Source organism: Felis catus, chromosome D2, assembly GCF_018350175.1.
Source record: "Felis catus isolate Fca126 chromosome D2, F.catus_Fca126_mat1.0, whole genome shotgun sequence".
Taxonomy (NCBI): domain Eukaryota; kingdom Metazoa; phylum Chordata; class Mammalia; order Carnivora; family Felidae; genus Felis; species Felis catus.
Window position 1 is genome coordinate 23,100,299 of NC_058378.1, and position 11,369 is coordinate 23,111,667.

At 39.0% G+C, this 11,369-nt stretch overlaps 1 pseudogene; it reads right to left on the reverse strand.

Moving 5' to 3' along the window:
- Positions 1 to 493: 493 nt before the first annotated feature.
- LOC111557213 lies at positions 494 to 603 on the reverse strand (annotated as a pseudogene).
- Between the last annotated feature and the right edge of the window lie 10,766 nt (positions 604 to 11,369).

An 11,369-nucleotide genomic window follows, 5' to 3' on the forward strand; every position in this document is an offset into this window, starting at 1 on the left:
TGTGATAACAAGTGAGTTTGAGTATAACATGTCTGGGAATCGCTGAGAAGAAAATTGCTAAGAACTTAGAGTAGGATCGTCAGAGCTTAGCCCAAATTGTTGTGCCTGGCAGAGACGACCAGGTGGGTGAGCTGGCCTTCTTTCACATTCCACATAGCTTTCTTCTTTTGACATTAATTGATATTTAGTATTCGAGACATGAGAGAGTCTAGATCTCAAAGAATAATTTCAATCCCCAAGCGAAAAAAACGGAGTGATCTTGAATATTTTGAAATAACGTGGATTAAAACTGTAAAACGAAACAACCTGTCACATTTTTAGATCCTTAACATTTTCACTCGAAAATCGTTTGGTGCAGCGTTCTACATTTAATACCAATAAAACATAGAGGATAAGGATTTGTTTTTTCAGTTTCCATTTCCACATACTAATTGTGTAACTATGATACATAAGCAACTTCCTACATGGGGGCACACAGCCTCGTTCTTGCTCTAAAGAGTGCTAATAAAATATATTTTGATGTTCTCTCTTCTGGCTGGAAAGTTTTTAAACTGATAAGAACAGATACTACATTTGATCTTAGCCAAAAAGCTGAGAAGCGATAGGCAGAAAGTTTTTAAAAGCATAGGGATCATGTCAAGCTGTATTGAGGAGAAGCTGTAAAATGAAGAAATGACTAGAAGAAAACAGAGAAGTTCTTGGCCTGTGGCCAAATTATGAAAATGGCAAAACTTGTCCATGGTACTTGGTTCTCATAAACATCCTGGCCCTTCTCCTCACTGTCACAGTTCAGTGACTTCATGGTCCCTGTGCTGACTCTGGGGGCAGGGAATCTGAAACTCATTCCCACCGTGGGATAAATGACTTATAAGGATTCCTGCTTTAAACATCGAAGTGAAAATCTATAATGAGCAGGAAAGAGCAGGAATGGTAGGTGGGGGGAGCATTTTGGAGGGTGAGGATTCTTTCAGTATGCATAACATACTATCAGCAAGGCACCAGGTATGTGCTACCCACAGAAATACATGTGCATATGACATGTTTAATGACTCACTGAGTCTATAAAGAGCACTTAATATGTAGTATTAAAAAAAGAAAAGGTGGGGCGCCTGGGTGGCTCAGTCAGTTAAGCGTCCGACTTTGGCTCAGGCCATGATCTCACAGTCTGTGAGTTCGAGCCCCATGTCGGGCTCTGTGCTGACAGCTCAGAGCCTGGACTCTGCTTTGGATTCTGTGACTCCCTCTCTCTCTACTCCTCCTCCACTCACATTCTGTCTCTCTCTCTCAAAAATAAATAAACATTAAAAAAATTAAAAAAAAAGAAAAGGTGCCCAAGATAAGAATGCTTAGATTTATGGCATATCTTTTATATGGAGTGTGATCCTATTAAAAAAATGTAACTCAAAATGAAAACAAAATACATAGAGTGGTAGAGATATAAAGCCTTGAGAGATGGACTATCAAAAATTGTTACCAATATTTAGTATTCATTTTTATACATTGGTAATCACTTGTTGAGCCTCTACTTGAGTGAATATCTGCCTAGAAATTCTCCTAGGTACCAGTAGCTGTGTTACCTAAATTAGATTGTTCATTGCTGTCCATTCAATAGCCAGTCCCAGATTAGTAATTATCAGCAATAATAATGATGATGATTATGGCATCATTTACCCAAAATGGTCTTAGAAACCTACTACTGTGATTTTGTTTTAGCCTCATCTGCTCTCAGCCACTACCAGAGGGATTGCAGATGGTCACCTTACCTTTAGGCCTGAGTTCTATTCATTTGTTTATTCAACAAGTACTACTGAGCACTTACTCTGTAAAAGTCTATGCTAGGTACTATGGGAAATGCCAGGAGGAAAACTACACAATCTTTGTTCACAGTGAAATTATAATATAGCAAGATGTGTGTGTATGTATGCATGTATACATGCGTGTGTGTGCACATGTCAAATTTAAATGCTATAAGACATGTTTGTCCAAGATGTTAAGATACCCAACACAGGGAAGGGGATTTTTAGTTAGAGTGGGTAGGGGATAAAGAAGAGGAGTGGGAGACATTGGGGGCCTGCATGTGCAAGGGAATTTGGGGGCTGGGGCTAGAAGGATGGTAAGGCACTACAAATAATGGAGTGGTCTTAATGAAGAATTGAGAAAAAAGAGACATATTAGCCAAATGGTAAAGATTTCCACTTGACTGTGTTACGGGTTAGGTGCAGGGGTGTAGAGGAAGTAAAAGTTGGGAAGATAAAATTGGGAAAGAGCACAGAAAACTTCAGATTTCCAGATAAGGGGATTGAACTTTATTTACAAGATACTGGTGAGTCACTGGATCTCTTTGAGCAGATGTTTGACATGACACGAGTTGTGCTTTGGGAGAATTACTCTGGCATCACGGATAGGATGAGTTGGACTAAAGAGAAGGGAGAATGGCTTCAGGCAGTCCAAACAACTGTCCCAGTAGCTCCGGTCAAAGAAAATATGGACTTGAACCAGAAGGTGGATAGAAGGGGATAGGAGTAAACAAAATTTCTGGATGAATTAATGAAGTGGCTGGGAGGCAGCTGGGAAGGTGTCACTTGAATCTGGGAAGATGTCAGTTGAATTTTTGAGTCTCCCCAAGTTCCCACAGACCAGTTTTTCTTGACTTCAACACTATTGATAATTTGTATTGGACAATTCTTAGTTGTGGGGCTAAACTGTGCATTGTAGGATGTTTAACAGCACTCCTGGACTTTCCTCCCTAGATGCCTATAGTAGCCCCCACCCCCACTCCCATCTCATCTCCATTTGTGAAAATGAACCTGTCTCTAGACATTAGCAGGTGTCCTCTGGGGGACAAAGTCATCCCCAGTTGAGAACCACAACCCTATATAAAACTAATAGAGCAACTAGAATATAAAATCTAACAACCCGCATAGAATATCTCTGTATCTATCTTCTATTTACCTAACTTGTCATCAATCAATCTATCTATCTACCTATGTATCTACAGTTACTAGGTTTTAAGGTATCTCCACAAACCCTAAAATATGAATGGGTTGGGGGAAAATGCTGAGAGCCAGGAGAACTGTGCATAGTCATCATATTTGTAGATGGAAGTAAAGGGAAGGCAACGTGGATTCTGAAGGTCAAGAGTAACAGAGCACCCCCACATCCCTGGGAGGTGCTCACTGGAAAATGTGGCTGAACTGGGGCATAGTTGTGCAGATCAAAATCACTGTGCGAGCAAGGGGACTGCGTCTGATAAGATCTAATGGTGCTGGAGCAACCTGGGCCTTATCTGCCATTGATGATAACAAGCCAATATTCCTTTCCAGCACACAGCTTCTAAACTGAGAGGACCAGGGACAAGAGGGGCAAAAAAATCAGATGAGAATGGGATGGGGACATGGAAAAGGGAGAGCTCACAAAGCACAAGGCCAAATTTTGAAAAATCATTTTGAGGGAAAAAAAAAAACAACAGAAGAAGGAGTTTAGAATCATGAATCTGAGAATTATTTTGGCTTCTCCTTCCCCCTAAAAGTTGACGAAAACTCATTTACTTACATGTGAGCAAAGGAAAAAGTATGCAGTCTAATAAAGAGAATGAAGAACAGAATAAAATTCCACATGGTCTGGGAGACACATGGAAGATGTGCCCACAAAACAAATGAAAACTGAAACCCAGAATTTCAAAGTGAGCTAAAAGCAACCAAGTAAAGGGTAGAAGCCATGACAATTAATCACAAATGGAAAAACCCAGAAATGAGGTGATTAGGAAATTTTTAAGAGAGAGCTTTTTCTCAATAAGTTGAGAAAAAAAAGAAAATAGTAAGATCATTTTTGTGATGAAATTGATCCAAAGTAGCAAGGCAAATAAACAGAAACAATAATTCAGTGAGAGAAATAGACTGTGTGAAAGGAAGAGTTTTAAAAATCAAAAAAGTGTGAATTAAACACTTTTAAAAAAGCATCTGATGGGGGGGGCGGGGTCTGGGTGGCACAGTCAGTTAAGCGCCGGATTCTTGATTTCCGCTCAGGTCCTGATCTCACGGTTCATGGGTTCAAACCCCACATGGGGCTCTTCACTGTCAGCACGGAAGTCTTGGGATTCTCCCTTTCCCTCTGTCTCTCTCTCTGCCCTTCCCCAGCTCATGCTCTCTCTTTCAAAATAAGAAAATAAACATCAAAATAATTGAAAAACCATCTGAAAGAAAGGGATGTTTCTTGTTAATTTTTTTAATGTTTATTTATTTTTGAGAGAGAGAGAGAGAGAGACAGAGTGTGAGCAAGGGAGGGACAAAGAAAGAGGGAGACACAGAATCTGAAACAGGCTCCAGGCTCTGAGCTATCAGCACAGAGCCTGATGCTGGTCTGGAAGCCACGAACCGCGAGATCATGACCTGAGCCGAAGTTGGGCACTCAACCGACTGAGCCACCCAGGCCCCCTGTGAAAGGAATGTTTCCTTCAGAAAAATCAGCATGTTTATTACAGGGGTTTGTTACCTAGAGTCAAGGACCGTAGGTTTTGTGGATAAAAATCATGTGGTCTGTGGACTTTGTTGGGAAAAATGTATGTTCATTTTTGCTAACCTCTAGCTAAATTTAATACTTTTCTTTAACTAATATGTATACACCAGCATATAGTAATATTAACAGTACCTGTGACTTGCTCACCAAAATGAGTTTTAAGTCACAGTATGAAATTATACTTTTAAAAAATATTGCCAAATATCATTTATGTTCATCATTTTTTTTCAAACTTATAGTGACTACTATACCTGCCCCTAGGTCTAATTATTCAGTATGGTAATAAAGAAGTAAATAGATCACTGTCTCACAATTTAAAAATATTTTGAGAACTATATTTCAATATAATCAGTTTCCTTTGCTATTCTATACATTCCATTTTATGCATTTAAAAATATTATTCTGAGAAAGGGTCCATTGGTTTTACCAGACTGCTAAGAGTTTCCACAGTATAACAAATTTTGTGATCTCTATTATATAATAGGAGTCTCTAAAGGGAAATTATAATTCAAAAAATTTTCTTGAAATAAAAGGCAATTTGAAATTACCTATCGAGGGGCCTGGAATTGCCCCATAATAGCCAACACTATCCTGCAAAGAAAAATCATTTGGACATCCCAGCAAAAAGACCAATAGAAAGCAAATTAGATTGCCATCAGTATCTTTAAAAGCAACACTTTTATGACCAAGGAAAACATAGCAACATATTTAAGAAAGCTAAGGAAAGAAAATGTGGGCCAAGATTCTGATGCTCAACCAAATTGACCTTTAAGTATAAAAAGCCTCTGGTAAACTGATGTAAACATGCAAGAACATGGAGAATATTGTTCTCATTTGCCTTTCCTAAGGAATCTACCAGACCACAATGAAATAAGAATGGAATTTAAGAGTAAGCATTTTCAAACTTTTATAACATTTTGACATTGCCATGACATCCAAGCACATGAATCATTTCTCTAGAAATTTATTTTCATTGTACTTTACGAAAGTATTAGTCCAGAGAAGAGTGGAAAGAAAATTTAACTCTTCATGCTAAAAAAAATGAGTTTTATCATCAAATTTACCATAAGGGTGGGTAGAGAACATTAAGTATAAATTTATCTGCATAATTAAGACCCAGAAATCACCATAAGGGAGACAGTGTGGTATACAATGTCTATATGCTCTCACAGTGTAGATAATGCGACTGTTTTAAAAATGGGGGAATTGGGAATAGGGAGATTATATAAAAGCTTCATTCTAGTTCTTCCCATTGAAAAGACCTAGAAACAGTGACCAAATTACTAGAAATGAGCACTTCTCACATGCAGGTTGTAGTCTTGAAATACTATTTCCTACAACCTGGGTTTGGGTGATTCTAAGTCTGAGGGTAGAAATGTATATGATTGGCCTACAATATCCTAGAGAGCAAGGAAGCTATCAAAGATTACCTAGGTTGTGTTGAAAAGACTCCATAGATAATGGGCTGCCTCCATATCTTGGCTATTGTAAATAATGCTGAAATAAATACAGCGGTGCACATATTGTTTAGAATGACATTTTGTTTTCTTTGGGTAAATAACCAGTGGTGGAATTATTAGACCATATGGTATTTCTATTTTTAAGTTTTTGAGAAAACTCCATACTGTTTTCCACAGTGACTGTACTAATTTACATTTCTACCAAGAGTGCATGGGGCTTCCTTTTTCTCCACATTCTTGCCCAAGTGTCCATTGATAGAGGAATGAATAAAGAAGATGTGGTAGATATAGATATAGATATAGATATAGATATAGATATAGATATAGATATATAGATATATAGATGTATAGATATAGATGTAATGTATATATATATGTATGTATATATATATATGGATTATTATTCAGTCATAAAAAAGGATGAGATCTTGCCATTTGAAACACCATGGATGAACCTAGATGATATTATGCTAAGTGAAATAAGTCAGACAGAGAAAGACAAATACCATATGATTTCACTCATATGTAGAACCTAAAAATAAAACGAATGAATTTTAAACAAACAAAAGGAATCAGATCTATAAATATAGAGAACAAACTGGTGGTTGCCAGATGGAAGGTGCCTGGGGGGGGGGTAGGGCAAAATGGGTGAAGGGGAGTGAGAGATACAGCTTCCCCTTATGGAATAAGTCACAGGAATAAAAGGCACAGCATAGGGCATTGTATGGTGACAGTTGGTAGCTACTCTTATGGTGAGCATAACATAACGTACAGAGTTGCTGAATTACTGTGTTATACACCTGAAGCTAATGTAACATTGTATGTCAACTATACTCAAATAATTAAAAAACAAAAAACAAACTCAAACAACAGACTCAGTAGCTAACTTGAAGAAGCTCCTAGTGGTCAAACATAGGGTAAGTAGAGTTAGGAACTGGGAGGCCTGGGAATATTCCCAAGCAGAGAAACAGGCCTGAGCAGAATGGAGATATTAACAATATAAGGGGGATGAAATGATGGGTGGAGAATAATTTGTAAGGAAGGCACCTGAGATAAAAGATCCTTAAAATGCCTTCCCACCATAACGTGTAATTCCGTCCCTGCCAAATTTTCTGGCCACTTGGCCAGTGTAATTGAGGCATTTCCCACTTGTGGGGGGGAGAGAAGCAGAGGGAGAGACCCCACACTGTTTGGGGGAGTGACTGGAAGGGATGGACATAATGGATGGGTTGTGTCTGTGGTAGCTCTCTTAAAGGTACAGCAGGCCCTAATCCCCAGCACTCAGCTTCAGCTGCTTTCAGAAGGGCTTTCTTCGTGATCACTGCCATATATTATGAGAGTGCTAAATCAGCTTGAATGATGGTTTACCCATATTTGTTTATGAACTGTGTTCCTCTTGCGATTTACAGCATAGAAGAGATGACTGTCTTTAGCTTTTGAACGGGTTAGTTAGGCTTGGAAAAGAAGATAGCAATTCTAAGAGCTCTTGAAAGATTCAAATCATGTACCATTTAGTCCTACTCCTGAGGAAAGAAACATGACTCTTCTTTGATACTATGAGGTTCATAATTATTCTTCTCTGAAAATATATTAAGGGATATCTAAACACATAATGTGTGTTTTATGTTCCAAGGCCTTCTTTTCATCCACTGCTACTTTGAATATTCCACTATTTTAAATCAAGATTAAAACAAGCCTTAGGATAACTAGAGAGTATTGCCCTTAAGGAACAGGATGTTGAGACCAAAAAAAAAAAAATAATAATCATCATCATCTCCCATTTGCATAATGCTTTTAATTTTTTTCAAAGCCTTTTTTATATCTATTATTTCACTTGATTTCACAACAACCATGTGAGGCTGTTCACTTTAAAGAAATGAACTTGAAAGCAACGAACATTTTAAACGTTTCCCCAAAATGTAGTAAAACCACAAAGAAAATTCCCAGAGCATCTATACTATCGCTCTAACTTAAACTGTATTTACTGCAAATTGTATTGAGTCAGAAGAGATGGTGGCTCGTAAATACAGTTTCTCTGTCCTGAACCACATTCAAACTGCAGTTGTTATGAATACAAAAGAGCTTTCTGAGTACATAACTGTAGTTTTGCTGCATTAAAGCAGAAAGCTGGCATTTGGACTAGAAAACAGCCTGTAACTGTGTCTGCTCTGCATGGCAAGCGTCTCAGTGCCTGCCAGCAATAGGGATGGATTTACATATATTGACTCAATCCAGCATATGAGTAACGATCAATTTTCTTGATCTATTCTATTCTGTCAATCTGTGCTTTGCTAGCAAATGAGGAGACATTGCTGTCAGCCAGAAATAGAGTCTCCTAGGCTTGTGTGAGCTTTTAAGATCTCTTTTCTACTTAATTAAAAGATACATACGGTGGTTGGCAGAGAGCAGCCGGCAAGTCAAGTAACAAAATTTGCTATGTATAGACGGGTTCCTGGAAGAAAAATCATGAAAGATGGCGAAATAAATGTAAAGGCAGACTTCCGTTTCTGAGGATAGTATATTTTTTATGTCAATTCTATTACTGGTAAAATAAATACAAAAGGACAAATGTAATTTGTCTGTCAGAAGTAACCAGCAAAAGCATCTTTTTCAGGAGTCACAAATTACTCTTTCAGATAAAAATATGTAAGACAAAATGCTTTCCTTTTTGGCCTCTCATATTAATGAATCATGTTAGATTAATTCGTTTAGTTTGGGCCCAGATAATCTCTGCCCCTAACTTGTATTGCAATTTTAAGTAGGATCAAATAGTACATACAAAGCAGGCAAGAATGTTCTCATAAGGGATGCTAAGAAAAGCTTGACACATGTTGAACTGCTTAAGTCCCCTTTCACCCCCTGTGTGCTGATGATCCCAATGAAGCTGTGAGGGCCTCAGGCAAAATCTGAACTACTTTCTGGAGAGTTAGTTTCATTTTACAGTGGGTAAGTGACCCAGTGCTTCTGCTAGGGGGCGTAGTGCTGCAGTCTTATACTTTCTACCATGACTTCTTTCAAGTGTTTTGGGGAATGGCGATTCTGAATCTGTACCAAAAGTAAGATATCATTATTTATAGATTTATTGGCTTTAATGAAGTAATGGACTGATGGGGTTTGGCTTCTGTCTGTTCCCTAAGACCTGCCTGAACGCTAGTATCAAGTTCCTCTGGAAATGTCTAAACATACCAGGGGACAGATTTTTGGACTGCCATGCATTAGGAGAGAGCAAATTCTGTGCTCTAGTGGAGGGAGCCTTGCCCTGAACCAGCAGTCAGGGAACCCTGCTTCTGGTACGACCCCTCCATTGATGAATTCCACGGTCATGAGAAAGTTATTGCCGTTTTTTGCAACTGAGTTTTTCTCATCTATAAAAGGAAAATGTTATAGTACATGCATAATTTTCAAACTGAACTTAGGGAGTCTCCTCAGCAGCCATCATTGGGATAGAGTGGGTGGGATTCTGGGACGCTCACTCCTGTGACATCGTTAACAGCTGTGCTCATAACCATTTTAGAGAATGAGCATCCAATCAGATTTTGTTCAAAGCAAGGCCAAAAAGTGTTTAAATTATGGCAGTAGAGCATCCTGAAGGTTTCTTATACCTCTAACAATCTAGGGTCAGTTAAGAACACCTTAGCCTTTTTGTCCGTTGGGTTTATGATTAAGAATTCTGTTTTCCAAACTCCAGGAATGGATTTAAGCGAAGTCACCTCCAATTCTTATTGGTCATAGTTGACAGCAATAGCTCCCTATTTGGTTAGCCTACTGGTGTAGCATCTGGTACATAGAATGAATGTAATAAATAGGTATAAAATGGCTGTCTGGTCCCTATGATTCATAACTTCTCAATTTTAGCCAAAGAAAGAAACTGGTAAGAATGGCCAAAAAGAGAATGGGTGCCCCAAAGGGCAAACATTTAGTGCAGGAGAAACTGAGAAAAAGATAAAAATAAAAGTAAGCTGTCTGATCCTTAAGAATCAAGAAATTGACATAAATTCTATGTTTATTCCCTAACCCATCTGATTTGGTTTGGAAATGAAAACAGATACATAGTGCTCTTTGAAAAAGCTGTGCCTTCTTTTCGATCTCTACCTCCACTGCCTCTCCCTTGACACATGGTGTTAAATATCTGAAACTGAACATTTGCCCTACAGAGACAGTGGAATGAAAGAGTCAACCCAGTCACCACCACAAGGGACTGCCCTGATAGGAACTCAGTTTGCCCCAGATAGGAAGGCAGACACTTCTGGTCAGAGGTCTCTGATGAGACTCTATAGCCATGGTGGCCTGTGAGCTAACATGTATACAGCCTTAGGACAAGACAGTCTTTTTCCCATTCATGTCAGTTTTCTAGTACTCACACTCACCCCTAACATGTTCTAAATAACTAGGAGTGTCTCCTGTTAATCCATTCTTCTTTAATATGCTTCTCTTATTATTTAAAAAAAATTTATTTATTTTTGAGAGAAAAAGAGAGACAGAGTGCGTGTGGGGGAGGGGCAGAGACAGAGGGAGACACAGAATCCGAAGCAGGCTCCAGGCTCTGAGCTGTCGGCACAAAGGCCAACGCAGGGCTGGAACCCACGAACCATGAGATCATGACCTGAGCATATGTCGGAGGCTTAACCAACTGAGCCAATGAAGCACCCCTTTAACGTGCTTCTTTTAGAACTAAGGAGATTGGGGGGCACCTGGGTGGCGCAGTCGGTTAAGCGTCCGACTTCAGCCGGGTCACGATCTCGCGGTCTGGGAGTTCGAGCCCCGCGTCGGGCTCTGGGCTGATGATGGCTCAGAGCCTGGAGCCTGTTTCCGATTCTGTGTCTCCCTCTCTCTCTGCCCCTCCCCCGTTCATGCTCTGTCTCTCTCTGTCCCAAAAATAAATAAAAGTTGAAAAAAAATTAAAAAAAAATAGTTTAAAAAAAAAAAAAAAAAAAAAAAAAGAACTAAGGAGATTGAGACCCAGGCTGGGTATAGTACTTGTAGAAGGACACACATTTAAGTCGTAAGGCCAAACAGATGTGCTTATAGTTATGAATGTTCCTTGAGGAAGTGGTCATTATCTTGAGGTTTATCACTGTTCACAGGGGTGAGATGGGTCTAAGAGTCGATCAGTCGGCCTATTTTTATTGAGCATGTAATATGTGCTAGGGACGGTGCCAGGTACTCAAGGTATAGTCATAAACTAGATGCACTTTCTACTTTCATGAAATTTACAATCTTATGGAAGGACTCTCAATGAAATTCATTTGAACAAAAGCTAAAAAGCAATGCAAAGTATTATAAGCCTAAAACAAGAAGAGGATCTAACTCCATCGAGGGGACCAAGAAGGAAGAGAGAGCTGAGGAGTGAAAAGGATACAGATAAGCCAAAGTTTTTCTAAGCCTGCCATATAT